This window comes from Callithrix jacchus, chromosome 2 (assembly GCF_049354715.1).
Source record: "Callithrix jacchus isolate 240 chromosome 2, calJac240_pri, whole genome shotgun sequence".
Lineage (NCBI taxonomy): Eukaryota > Metazoa > Chordata > Mammalia > Primates > Cebidae > Callithrix > Callithrix jacchus.
In genome coordinates this window covers 46,052,963-46,067,231 of record NC_133503.1, presented here as the reverse complement: position 1 = coordinate 46,067,231, position 14,269 = coordinate 46,052,963, and the positions used below count along the sequence as shown (strand labels likewise).

Here is a 14,269-nt window from a genome sequence, read left to right as displayed (position 1 = left end):
TGATTATACCTGTGTAAAAATCATTATGCATATACATCTTGGAATGGCATTCTTAAAGCAGTGAAGTTATAGGTGATTTTTTTTTCTTTGTAAAATTTCATCTGAGGATGTTCTATCATCTAAATTGAAAGCAACCCCAGCAAAATACCAAAACAAGAAAATAGGCTCAAGGAAGTATTCATTCTTTAACATAAAGGCAAGTCTTTAATTGTAGGTTAACTAGCAGGACAGTAATTCTTCATTAGATTATATTTTGGGGGCATCTATCTCATAATGATCTGCCAGTATTTGGTAGATTATTTTAAATGCATTGCTCTTGAATATTAGTCAAGAGCCTTGTCAAATGAATTACATGCATCCTCTTTAAATATCATTTTGCGAGAAGCAGCTTCTCCGCTCCTTCTGGAATCTCTCCCTAGTTCAGCCTGCCTGCCTCCACTCCTGCCTCCACCATGTCCACCAGGGTGACCCATAAGTCCTACAAGGTGTCCATCTCTGGCCCCGGGGCCTTCAGCAGCCGCTCCTTAACGAGTGGGCCCAGTGCCCGCTTGAGCTTCTCCCGAGTGAGCAGTAGTGGCTTCCGGGGTGGCCTGGGTGCAGGCTATTTTGGGGCCAGCGGCATAAGCATGGGAGGCATCACCGCCGTCACCATCAACCAGAGCCTGCTGAACCCCATTAAGGTAGATGTGGACCCCAACATCCAGGCCGTGCGTACCCAGGAGAAGGAGCAGATCAAGACCCTCAACAACAAGTTTGCTTCCTTCATCGACAAGGTGCGGTTCCTGGAGCAGCAGAACAAGATCTGGAGACCAAGTGGAGCCTCCTGCAGCAGCAGAAAACGGCTAGGAGCAACATGGACAACATGTTTGAGAACTACATCAACAACCTGAGGCGGCAGCTGAAGACTCTGGGCCAGGAGAAGCTGAAGCTGGAGGTGGAGCTTGGCAACATGCAGGGGCTGGTGGAGGACTTCAAGAACAAGTATGAGGAAGAGATCAATAAGCGTACAGAGATGGAGAATGAATTTGTCCTCATCAAGAAGGATGTGGATGAAGCTTACATGAACAAGGTAGAGCTGGAGTCTCGCCTGGAAGGACTGACTGACGAGATCAACTTCCTCAGGCAGCTGTATGAAGAGGAGATCCGGGAGCTGCAGTCCCAGATCTCCGACACGTCTGTGGTGCTGTCCATGGACAACAGCCGCTCTCTGGACATGGATGGCATCATTGCCGAGGTCAAGGCGCAGTACGAGGAGATCGCCAACCGCAGCCAGGCTGAGGCGGAGAGCATATACCAGATCAAGTATCAGGAGTTGCAGATGCTGGCTGGGAAGCACGGGGATGACCTGCGGCGTACGAAGACTGAGATCTCCGAGATGAACCGGAACATCAGCCGGCTCCAGGCTGAGATCGAGGGCCTCAAAGGCCAGAGGGCTTCCCTGGAGGCTGCCATTAGAGATGCTGAGGATCATGGGGAGCGGGCACTCAAGGATGCTCATGACAAGCAGAAGGAGCTGGAGGCCGCCCTGCAGCGGGCCAAGCAGGACATGGCAAAGCAGCTGCGTGAGTACCAGGAGCTGATGAATGTCAAACTGGCCCTGGACATCGAGATCGCCACCTACCGCAAGCTACTGGAGGGCGAGGAGAGCCGGCTGGAGTCCGGGATGCAGAACATGAGTATCCACACGAAGACCACCAGCAGCTATGCAGGTGGTCTGAGCTCTGCCTATGGGGGCCTCACAGGCCCCGGCCTCAGCTATGGCCTGGGCTCCAGCTTTGGCTCTGTCGCGGGCTCCAGCTCCATCAGCCGCACCAGCTCCACCAAAGCTGTGGTTGTGAAGAAGATTGAGACCCGCGATGGGAGGCTGGTGTCTGAGTCCTCTGACATCCTGCCCAAGTGAACAGCTGCAACAGCCCCTCCCAGCCTGCCCCTCCTGAGGCTGCCCCAGAGCCCAGGAGGGAGGTTGCTGTGCATGGGAGCGCAGGGAACAGGAGACCCACCTGACGCTCAGCCCTAGCCCTCAGCCCACCGGCACTCAGCCCTAGCCCTCAGCCCACCGGCGGGGAGTTTACTGCCTGGGGACCCCCCTTGCCCATGCCTCCAGTTGCAAAACAATTCAATTGCTTTTTTTTTTTTGGTCCAAAATAAAATCTCAGCTAGCTCGGAAAAAAATAAATAAATAAATAAATAAATAAATATCATTTTGCAATTAAAATATTTGTAATGTGTTTGTCATGACATAGTAATGTTTATATTACAATGGTGAGGTTTTTCTTTTTAAAGGTGAAATGTAATGTTGTATACATAGTATAATCATAGCTATATTTACATATTTTAATCTGTAGGAATAATGAAGAAAAGAAATATACCAGAATATTAAGACTAGTTGTGTTGAAAGGAAGGCAGTTGTTTGAATAAGCTTTTCCTTTCTTTTTTTAAAAATACTTTTCAAATGTTTTGAAAAGTATGAGTTATTTTATAATGAAACGTTATAAACTTCAGCTTTTTTTAAAGTCAGGAACCTAAAGTAAAAAGCAAGAGAAGGCAGCATTTTATTGAGGATTCCGAATGAAGGAAGCTGTTTAGAGGTCTATTTCCCATCTCTCCCTCCCTGGGAGATGGGAGATGCCATGAAGTGGGAGAAAGATCATCCAGTTTAAAGGTAGATCCCAAATTTCTCAAAGCTGCATAGGTAGCTAATGTTTTAGTCTCTGTTGTCTTGGATTAATGCCCAGTCTTTTTTTTTAATTGCATTTTAGGTTTTGGGGTACATGTGCAGAACATGCAAGATAGTTGCATAGGTACACACATGGCAGTGTGTTTTGCTGCCTTCCTCCCCTTCACCCACATTTGGCATTTCTCCCCAGGCTATCCCTCCCCAGCTTCCCACCCCAACTGTCCCTCCCCTATTCCTCCCAATAGATCCCAGTGTGTAGTGCTCCCTTCCCTGTGTCCATGTGTTCTCATTGTTCATCACCCGCCTATGAGTGAGAATATGAGGTATTTCATTTTCTGTTCTTATGTCAGTTTGCTGAGAATGATGTTCTCCAGATTCATCCATGTCCCTACAAAGGATATGAACTCATCATTTTTTATTGCTGCATAATATTCCATGGTTTATATGTGCCACATTTTCCCAGTCCAATCTATCATCGATGGGCATTTGGGTTGGTTCCAGGTCTTTGCTATTGTAAACAGTGCTGCAATGAACATTCATGTGCATGTGTCCTTATAATAGAACGATTTATAGTCCTTTGGATATATACCCAGTAATGGGATTGCTGGGTCAAATGGAATTTCTATTTCTAGGTCCTTGAGGAATCTCCACACTGTCTTCCACAATGGTTGAACTAATTTACACTCCCACCAACAGTGTAAAAGTGTTCCTATTTCTCCACATCCTCTCTAGCATCTGTTGTCTCCAGATTTTTTAATGATCGCCATTCTAACTGGCGTGAGGTGGTATCTCAATGTGGTTTTGATTTGCATCTCTCTAATGACCAGTGATGATGAGCATTTTTTCATATGTTTGTTGGTTTTTCATATGTTTGTTGTATGTCTTCTTTTGTAAAGTGTCTGTTCATATCTTTTGCCCATTTTTGAATGGGCTTGTTTGTTTTTTTCCTGTAAATCTGTTTGAGTTCTTTGTAAATTCTGGATATCAGCCCTTTGTCAGATGGGTAAACTGCAAAGATTTTTTTCTCATTCTGTTGGTTGCTGATTCACTCTAGTGACTGTTTCTTTTGCCGTGCAAAAGCTGTGGGGTTTCATTAGGTCCCATTTGTCTATTTTGGCTTTTGTTGCCAATGCTTTTGGTGTTTTGTTCATGAAGTCCTTGCCTACTCCTATGTCCTGAATGGTTTTGCCTAGATTTTCTTCTGGGGTTTTTTTTTTTTTTCTTCTTCTTTGAGACTGAGTTTCCCTCTTGTTACCAAGGCTGGAGTGCAATGGCGCGATCTCGGCTCACTGCAACCTCCGCCTCCTGGGATCAGGCAATTCTCCTGCCTCAGCCTCCTGAGTAACTGGGATTACAGGCACATGCCACCATGCCCAGCTAATTTTTTGTATTTTCAGTGGACACGGGGTTTCACCTTGTTGACCAGGATGGTCTCGATCTCTTGACCTCATGATCCACCCACCTCGGCCTCCCAAAGTGCTGGGATTACAGGCTTGAGCCACCACGCCCGGCTCTTCTAGGGTTTTTATGGTGCCGGGTCTTATGTTTAATTCTTTAATCCACCTGGAGTTAATTTTAGTGTAAGGTGTCAGGAAGGGGTCCAGTTTCTGCTTTCTGCACATGGCTAGCCAGTTTTCCCAACACCATTTATTAAATAGGGAGTCCTTTCCCCATTGCTTGTTTTTGTCAGCTTTATCAAAGATTGTATGGTTGTAGATATGTTGTGTTGCCTCCGATGTCTCTGTTTTGTTCCATTGGTCTATATCTCTGTTTTGGTACCAGTACCATGCTGTTTTGATTACTGTAGCCTTGTAGTATAATTTGAAGTCTGGTAGTGTGATGCCCCCCGCTGTGTTCTTTTTGCTTAGAATTGACTTGGCTATGCGGGATCTCTTTTGGTTCCATATGAAGTTCAAGGTGGTTTTTTCCAGTCTGTGAAGAAAGTCCATGGTAGCTTGACGGGGATAGCGTTGAGTCTGTAAATTACTTTGGGCAGTATGGTCATTTTTATAATATTGATTCTTCCTAACCATGAACATGGAATGTTTCTCCATCTGTTTGTGTCCTCTCTTATTTCGTTGAGCAGTGGTTTGTAGTTTTCCTTGAAGAGGTCCCTTACGTTCCTTGTAAGTTGCATTCCTAGGTATTTTATTCTCTTTGTAGCAATTGTGAATGGCAGTTTGTTCTTGATTTGGCTCTCTTTAAGTCTGTTATTGGTGTATAGGAATGCTTGTGATTTTTGCACACTGATTTTATATCCTGAGACTTTGCTGAAGTTGCTTATCAGTTTCAGGAGTTTTTGGGCTGAGACGATGGGGTCTTCTCTATATACTATCATGTTGTCTGCAAATAGAGACAATTTGGCTTCCTCCTTTCCTATTTGAATACCCTTTATTTCTTTTTCTTGCCTGATTGCTATGGCTAGAACTTCCAGTACTATATTGAATAGGAGTGGTGAGAGAGGGCATTCTTGTCTAGTGCCAGATTTCAAAGGGAATGCTTCCGGTTTTTTCCCATTCAATATGATATTAGCTGTTGGTTTGTTGTAAATAGCTTTTATTATTTTGAGATACATTCCAACAATACCGAGTTTATTGAGAGTTTTTAGCATAAAGGGCTGTTGAATTTTGTCAAAGGCCTTCTCTGCATCAATTGAGATAATCATGTGGTTTTTGTTTTTGGTTCTGTTTATGTGGTGAATTACGTTTATAGACTTGCGTATGTTGAACCAGCCTTGCATCCCCAGGATGAATCCTACTTGATCATGATGGATAAGCTTTTTGATGTGCTGTTGCAATTGGCTTGCCAGTATTTTATTTAAGATTTTTGCATCTATGTTCATCATGGATATTGGCCTGAAGTTTTCTTTTCTTGTTGGGTCTCTGCTGGGTTTTGGTATCAGGATGATGTTGGTCTCATAAAATGATTTGGGAAGGATTTCCTCTTTTTGGATTATTTGGAATAGTTTCAGAAGGAATGGTACCAGCTCCTCTTTGTTTGTCTGGTAGAATTCGGCTGTGAACCCATCTGGACCTGGGCTAATGCCCAGTCTTAAAATTTGAGTATGCACCTTATAAAATGTTTAGACATTTAGACACTATTCTCTAAGAAACAATTGTTTACGTTTTTAAATCCAGTTTAACTTTAGAGATGTTACAATTTTTTTTTTTTTTTTTTAGACATAGTTTTGCTCTTGTTACCCAGGATGGAGTGCAATGGCATGATCTCGGCTCACCGCAACCTTCACCTCCTGGGTTCAGGCAATTCTCCTGCCTCAGCCTCCTGAGTAGCTGGGATTACAGGCACACACCACCATGCCCAACTAATTTTTTCTATTTTTAGTAGAGACGGGGGTTTTACCATGTTGACCAGGATGGTCTCGATCTTTTGACCTCGTGATCCACCCGCCTCGGCCTCCCAAAGTGCTGGGATTACAGGCTTGAGCCACCACGCCCGGCCAATTTTTTTTTTAAATAGTGTATCAGTTGCATTTTCCATTTTAGACTAATACAACCATTCTATTTAGGAACTCCTTGCACCACCTTAAAAACCCTCAGATCTGGCTGGCTATCAGAACAATCTGGGAAGCTTTTGAAAATAAAATGCCTGGGCTTGAGGGAGATAATGACTTACTAGACAAGGGTTGGTCTCCTTTGGTTTGCTTAAGCAAGGATCTGTAACCAGGCCAAAGAAACACCATTTTAGGATGACCAGTTATTCTGATTTCTCTTAGCCTGTCCTAATGTTAGCACTGAAAGTCCTGCATCCCAGGAAATCCCTCAGTTCTGGGCCAGGAAGGACAGTTCGTAATTTTAAATCATCTTCTCTAGACTCCTGACAAGGACATACACTTAAATCACCATTAATCTTGGTACAAATACAGAGAAGTAAAAACTGAAGAGAGTGGAGTATTGAAATCATCAAAATCATTGCATTTTAAAAAGGAAAAATCACTTAGATTTCAATCTTCTAATTTCCTGAATGTTTCTCTTTCCCTACAAGCATTTAACTTAAAAGAATATAATAGGGTTTCTTAGCTGTCATGACTCCATTTCAAATGCCTCTTAGGGAAAGGTCAAAAGAATAACAGTATTATTCAAAATGTAGGTTCAATTCCCAACCATCTTGGGTAAACATTGCCTTTATTTTTGTTTCTTTCTTTTTGACTTCTCAATGGTAAGAGAGTAAGCCCAAACATTAATGAGAGGGCTTTCTTTCAAGTTTGGACTAGAATTAAAGTGTTTGGGTCACTTGTTCCATCTGTTGAAGTTGGAATTGCATAGGGTATAATTCTCAGAGTGTATTACTGTCATCATCCTTTGTTCAACAGCAATACAGTTGGAGGTATAAAATATGGAACTTTTGAGCATTAACAATGGGATGAGTGATATTTGTTATTACTAGAGATTTAGCCTATTACCATGAGCACATATTGAACCATGAGAAGTTATACAGCTTTAGACAAATCTCTTTAAATGCAGTGACAAGGACTTTTTGCCTTTTCTGCACCAAATCATATTGTGGGAGCAAAAATTGACCAAAAGCTCCATTTTCATTTCTTGTCCCAAATAATGCTATACTATTTTCCTAGTAAAAACAAAACTCTGTTGTTTTTACCTTTCTCAACCCTGGCTTAAGGAGAAGAAAAATTATATGGAAGTTTAAAAAGATATGATTTCACAATAAGTCCTTCGGATATTCAGCCCCAGTACAGAATCTTGGGTAAAGTTTGCTTATAAAATTTTAATAGTTTTGGTTATGCTTTCAATGTCTGTTTATTTTAACAAGCGGCTTCCTATCTAGGATCAGAGAGCAAGTACTCTATTGCTAAATCAACTGTCATCCTAGCTGGGGCAAAGGAAAATCAAAGGATGGCCATAATTTGGAGGAGCTGAGATAACTCACATGGAGTTGGCTGGCAGTATTATATAGTGACTTATGCACTGGCTCTGGAGGCAAACTGATTGTGTTCAAATCCAGGCTTTATGTTTCACTAGCTCTGTAACCACAGCAATATTTTTATTTTATTTTATTTAAAAGATGGGGTCTCACTATATTACCCAGGCTGGCAATTGAACTGGGTTCAAGGGATTCTCCTGTCTCAGCTTCCTTGAGTAGCTGAGACGACTGGCATGCCCCACTGTGCTCAGCTTAAGATATTTTAACTTTAAGCTTTAGTTCCCATCTATAAAATGGAATAATAATGCTAACCCCATAGAGCCTTTGTGTGGCTGGAATGAAATAAGCAATGCATTTAGCATGATGTGAGCAGTGAGGTATGTGCTAAGCCCTGGGTCTTGATTTAATTCTCTCTACTTCATTCTCTGTGCTATAATCCCATAGGATATATTAGTTTCTAGAATGGGCCACATGTTTGATTTCCATCTTAAGCCTTCACAGGTGCCATTTGTCTTATAGAAAGTGCTTCTCCAGACCAGGTGTGGTGGCTCACGCCTGTAATCCCAGCACTTGGGAAGACCGAGGTGGGCAGATCACCTGAGGTGGGGAGTTTGAGACCTGTCTGACCAACATGGAGAAACCCCGTCTCTACTAAAAATACAAAATTAGCTGAGCATGGTGGCATCATGCCTCTAATCTCTGCTACTCGGGAGGCTGAGGCAGGAGAATCGCCTAAACCCAGGGAGGAGGTTGTGGTCAGCTGAGATCACGCCATTGCACTCCAGCCTGGGCAACAAGACCGAAACTCCAATTCAAGAAAAAAAAGTGCTCCTCCAGCCCTTCATCACCCTCCCAGTCCCAATTCTTCAGAGAGGTCTTCCTTTATCATCTAAACCATAGGCTGATCATAAAGAGTCTCAGAACTTTCCCTTTATTAGTGGGAACTAGCATATAATAGGCACTTCAGAAATGATCATTATTATTACTAACATTATTATTTAAAAACCTAACGGCATAAATCAAATAAATGAGGAAGAGAGAGAAATAGCTTTACAAAGTAATGGTGTTTGTAGCCAATGCATTTTGCCACCTCTCACTGCAATTAACCAGGATGTATCATGTAGAATTTGCTAAATTTCAGTAATTATATTAACTTCATAGTTTGTGCCATATCTACACAATATTCATGCTCCTATTTTCCTAGAATTTTCTTTAAATAGGTTGACATTTTTGTTTAATTTTATTTGAGAAAATATTAAATCACAACCATTACTGGGAAACCCATCTCTGATAACTACTGATTTCGTTTGACCCTTTCCCTTTCCAGATCAGGAAACTAAGGACCACAGTAGGAAAAGAACTTGGCCTCAATCTTATTCCAAGTATATATCAATAGTATATCAAAGATAGCAGGCCGGACGCGGTGGCTCACGCCTATAATCCCAGTACTTTGGGAGGCCGAGGCGGGTGGATCACGAGGTCAAGAGATCGAGACCATCCTGGTCAACAAGGTGAAACCCTGTCTCTACTAAAAATACAAAAATTAGCTGGGCATGGTGGTGTGCACCTGTAGTTCCAGTTACTCGGGAGGCTGAGGCAGGAGAATTGCTTGAACCCAGGAGGCGGAGGTTGCGGTGAGCCGAGATTGTGCCATTGCATTCCAGTCTGGGTAACAACAGCGAAACTCCGTCTCAAAAAAAAAAAAAATGATAGCAGTTCAGGTTTTATTTCATTTCTTTTTTTTTCTTTTGAGACAGAGTTTCGCTCTTGTTGCCCAGGCTGGAGTTCAGTGGCATGATCTGGGCTCACTGCAACCTCCGCCTTCTAGGTTTAAATGATTCTCCTGCCTCAGCCTCCCAAGTTGCTGGGATTACAGGCACACACCACAACTGATTAGCTCAGCTAATTGTGTATTTTTAGTAGAGATGGAATTTCACCAAGTTGCTCATGCTGGTCTTGAATTCCTGACCTCAAGTGATCCACCCACCTCGGCCTCACAAAGTGCTGAGATTACAGGTGTATGCTACCTTGTCTGGCCTTTTTTTCACTTCTTAGCAGGCGTTCTTAGAGTACTGGACACAGCCTCATGTAAGCTTCATTCCAGACAGTGCCTGTTTTAGTTAGGTCGACAGATTTGAAAGGGGCTAACAGAATAATCCACACTTATTTTTGACAACTTGTAAAGCTACCAAAGGAAGCACCCTGCTGGTAGCTATTTCTAACAGAAAGATAATGCCCTAAAATAAAGGAGTAATTAATGTTTTAGAAACTGCAACCAACTAGTGACCTTATTTCCCATCTTTGAAGATCACATCACAGTAGCTTCCACCTACTTTACCAACAAAAGAAACAAAAAATTTAATCAGAACTAAATTTTTCATTGCAATAATTACAATAATAAAGCTGCTTATTTGTGAACAGCTTTGTTGAGATTAATTCATACTTCATACAATTAAATATACAATTTAATGTTTTTTCATATACTCACAGGGTTGCAATGGTTGGTGCAACTATAACACAATATATATATTTTTTTGAGACAGAGTCTCACTCTGTTGCCCAGGCTAGAGTGCAGTGGTGCAATCTTGGCTCACTGCAGCCTCCATCTCCTGGGTTCAAGTGATCTCCTGCCTCAGCCTCCTGAGTATCTGGGATTATAGATGTGTGCCACCACGACTGGCTAATTTTTTGTATTTTTAGTAGAGATGGGGTTTTACTGTGTTAGCTAGGATGGTCTTGATCGCCTGACCTCCTCACCCACCTGCCTTGGACTCCCAAAGTGCTGGGGTTACAGGCATGGACCACCATACCCAGCCACAATATAATTTTATAACAGGTTTGTTTCCCCTAAATGAAACTGGCATCCATTACCAGCCAGTCTCCATCCCACCCTCCTTTGTTCCTACTCCTACATCCTGCAGTACTGAGCAATCACTAACCTATTTTCTGTCTCTACAGATTTGTCTATAGTGGGCATTTCATATTAAAAAAATAAGACAATATGTGGCATTTTGTGTCTGAATTCTTTTACTTAGCATAATGTTTTCAAGGTTCCTCATGTAGCATATATCAATAGATTGTTCCTTTTTATGGCTGAATAATATTTCATTGTATGAACAGACCATATTTGTTTATCCATTCATTGGTTGGTGGATATTTCAGTTGTGTTTACTTTATAGCTATTATGAATTATGCTACTCTGAACACTTGTGTATAAGATTTTGTGTGAATGTATGTTTTCACTCCTCCTGTTGTATATATGTACGTAAGAGCTGAATCACTGGGTCATATGGTGGTAATTCTATGTAAAGGCTACTATTTTACCTGCTCCAGATCCTTGACTCCTTCTAGTAACAGTCCCCCCTGATCCCCATTTAGCTGCATAATTTCTCCCTCTTTGGCTAATCTTGTAGATCCGTCAATCAGCTCATCAGGATCTTCTCTGCCTAGCCAGTAAGCACGTGATCCAAGTCCTCCATCAGATGCCCTCTTCCTGGAATTTGAGTCTTTGGAAAAGAAACATCTACACTGAAAGGAGTCAGAGCTCATTCATTCTGCCCATTCATTTTCTACTATCTGCAACCCAGAATGGCACTTACACTTCAGCTTTTTCTTAAGGATTGAGTTAAACCATATTCCTCCACTAAGTTACCTAATTTTGTTTCTTCCTTAAGGAGGCCAAAGGTAGCTTTGTTTTTTACAACCACCTCTAGCCACATCTTGGATAGTTTCTTTGGACAAATATAAACACATGCCTATTTATCACTCCAAACTGGTCCTTCTGTTGATGCCATAATTTAATCAACTCAAATCTTTTTTCCCTAGCCCATTATCCAAGAGAGAAAAGGAAAAACACCCTTCATTATATGCCTTATTCCCCAAAACAAGAAGCTTCAAACAAGACCCTGAACTTGCCCTGTTTGAAAGACAAAGATACACATGCCAGAGCCACCAACAATGGTTCTTTCTTGGCCAAGTTATAATCAGAAGCATTTGCATCAGTATGGCCCCTGCTCTTTCATGTGTATAAAAAGGATGCAGTTAAAACAAATTAAGGGTTTGCATGTCTTTATGCTGTATTAATCCACAGAAGGGTTCTTCAAGCCCAGAGACTGGGTCCTGAACTCCCTTCTTTCCAACTGTGAAAGGAAAAATGCACGGGATGATTAAAAAGATGATTTTATTCAGGCTATTATAATAAGAAAATGTTTATTTATGAAGAATATCTCAAAGAAAAGGAAGAGGCCCATGGTTTTATGGAGAAAATTAGACAAGGGAATCATAAGGCCGAGTGGAGGTGGGCCTCCACTGAATCTCACGTGAAGGGCGGTTCTTTGTAATGAGCTCTTTCCTGAAACACTAACGCTTGGGAAATTTTGGTGGGGAGGGGAACAGAGGACTTCGATAAAGCTATATTTGGTTCCATACATCCCTTCTTTCTTCCTTCCTTCTGTAAGTACTTTGTTCATATAGGAAATATATATTGACTATCTATTTTTATAGAACCAGGGCTCTGGCTCTGAGACAGAAGATCCTGCTCTCAAAGTCTTTGCCAAAGGAAATAGAAGGAGGCCCCTTGACCTGTGTAGACTCAGGGCGCACTTGATTTTGAAGCAGACTCTTTTTCTCTTACTGGCTCATTCTTGTCACTCCCACTCCCAAATTGCCTCCCGTCTCTTAGCCTCTTTACCTTGGATCAAGATGCCCCTTTGTCTGAATAGCCTATTTACATATGCCTGCCACCTTCCAGGTCAGCCTAAATGCTGTTTCCTCTCAAGAGCTTTTCTAGATTTTGAGTGCAGTACACAAGACAGCTTTGGGAGAGTTTTGTGGTCTTTACCAAACCCAGTCCCATTATTTGAAAAAGATAGTCTACTCTCTGTTAATTTTATGTAAGGCAGTATCTAAAATCAACTTCGGGATAACCTGCAGCCTCCTCTTCCAACTCAACGTCTCTCCTAAATTCCCCTTATACAATTTCAATAGGTTCCCAGAACTGAATGAACTGCTCCTTCCTTTATCATATTCTTTAACATTCTGCCTTATTGAAAATACTTATATATTTCTGTTCTCGTAGTTTTAAAGACATCTTTTATTCATGCTTATGTCCCCAAATACCTTTTATACTTATCAGGTATAGATAAGTCTTCCTGAGTTTAAAGAGCAAGGGAGAATCATAAGTATTGTAGGGAAAAATTTGCACTTCAGTGGACAACTACGCATTGTCTATAGCACATCTTTCTAGTGTTACCTTGTTCCAATTCTATGGGAACCACAATTCTGTAAGCTGAAGAAAAATAATAGTAACGTCAAATCTTGTCTATAGTATGCAGATTCTATTCACTAGAACTTCAGATGATTTCCATCTTTCATTGTGGGAGAGTCCACTTTTGCCTGTATTTGCACATTCACTTCAATATTCCTGATCTATAAATGTGTATGTTTTATGATTTTACTGATTTTAACACATATCTATTTTTCTCATAACTTTGTTAAATAAAATTTGTACCACATATCCTTTTTTATAACTATATGAGAATCACGATTTTACCTGGTTTTGAAAATTATATTTTAACAAGATTGAATTACTTTGAATCTCTCAGTTCATCAAAGTACACAGAGGAAAATCCCCATAGATGTGAGTTCAGGAAATAGTATAGTAGTTAAGAATACAGGCCTGGAGTCAGTCACCCAGGTCAAGATCTACCACTTTTTCCTCCCTAAGCTCTATGATCTGAAGCAAGCTATTTATCCTTTTTGTACTGCAGAGGAGATAATACTATTTATTTACAGGGATGCTGTAAGGATTACATGAGTACATCAAATTATATGTAACATATAGTTTTACAGCAAACATACCTGACACCAATAATTTAAGCATACATTGAGAATGACCCTGTGGTCTAAGAAGAATGTGTGTTTGAAGTTTTGAGCTAAGAAATCCAGAAGTGGCCAACTGGGAGATTTACTCCCAATCTAAGAAGGACATCCAAACTCTTGGCCCATATTTTTGGAATGCAGGCCATAGAGAGAAATGGGGTTCTTTGTTTTGGGTTGAATGGTGAATGCTAGGTGGAAGTTGATAACTGAAAATGCTATATAAATTGCATGCGTTTTACAAACGGTAATGGTTTTCCGGTCTGGGCCCTGTGCTCCTGGACCTCTCTGTATGTATAGTCCTCAACTGATCCTATGTCTCCTTTGCTGGCTCTAGGTTTCTTTGGCCTCTCAGACCCGATGCCATTCCCATTGGAGTCAATAGGGGTCCAGCACGACATTAGTAAGAGCTCAGTGAATACTATCTATGTATATTAATTAGCAAGGAGATATATAAGTAAATTCTGGAATCCATTATATTTTAGCAGATAAAGACAGCAAAACTTTACCAATCACTTGCCTCAAATTCATAGCCATGGTTTAATTTATAGGAGGAAAGTTTGAATAGATAAAAAAAAGTAGAATCTAGCTTACTTGAGATATTATTCTGCAGTTCTGTCCCACTTTGCAAATAAAGCATTTAAATGTTCATCCTGGGATTTTCAAACCAAGGTGCTTAATTGACAGACAAGTCCATCCCATCTCTCTCTATCTTACTTTTAGACATCACTCCTGCATTTCCACCCCATCTCATTCTCTCAGGACTTCTTACAAATTTCTTCTCTGATGTGTCATATAAAATGGAGTGGAGGCACA

General features: G+C 41.2%; 1 pseudogene; it reads left to right on the top strand.

Annotated features, from left to right (window-relative positions):
• The first annotated feature begins 437 nt into the window (after positions 1 to 437).
• LOC100401696 (keratin, type II cytoskeletal 8 pseudogene) lies at positions 438 to 1,951 on the top strand (annotated as a pseudogene).
• Positions 1,952 to 14,269: the final 12,318 nt, after the last annotated feature.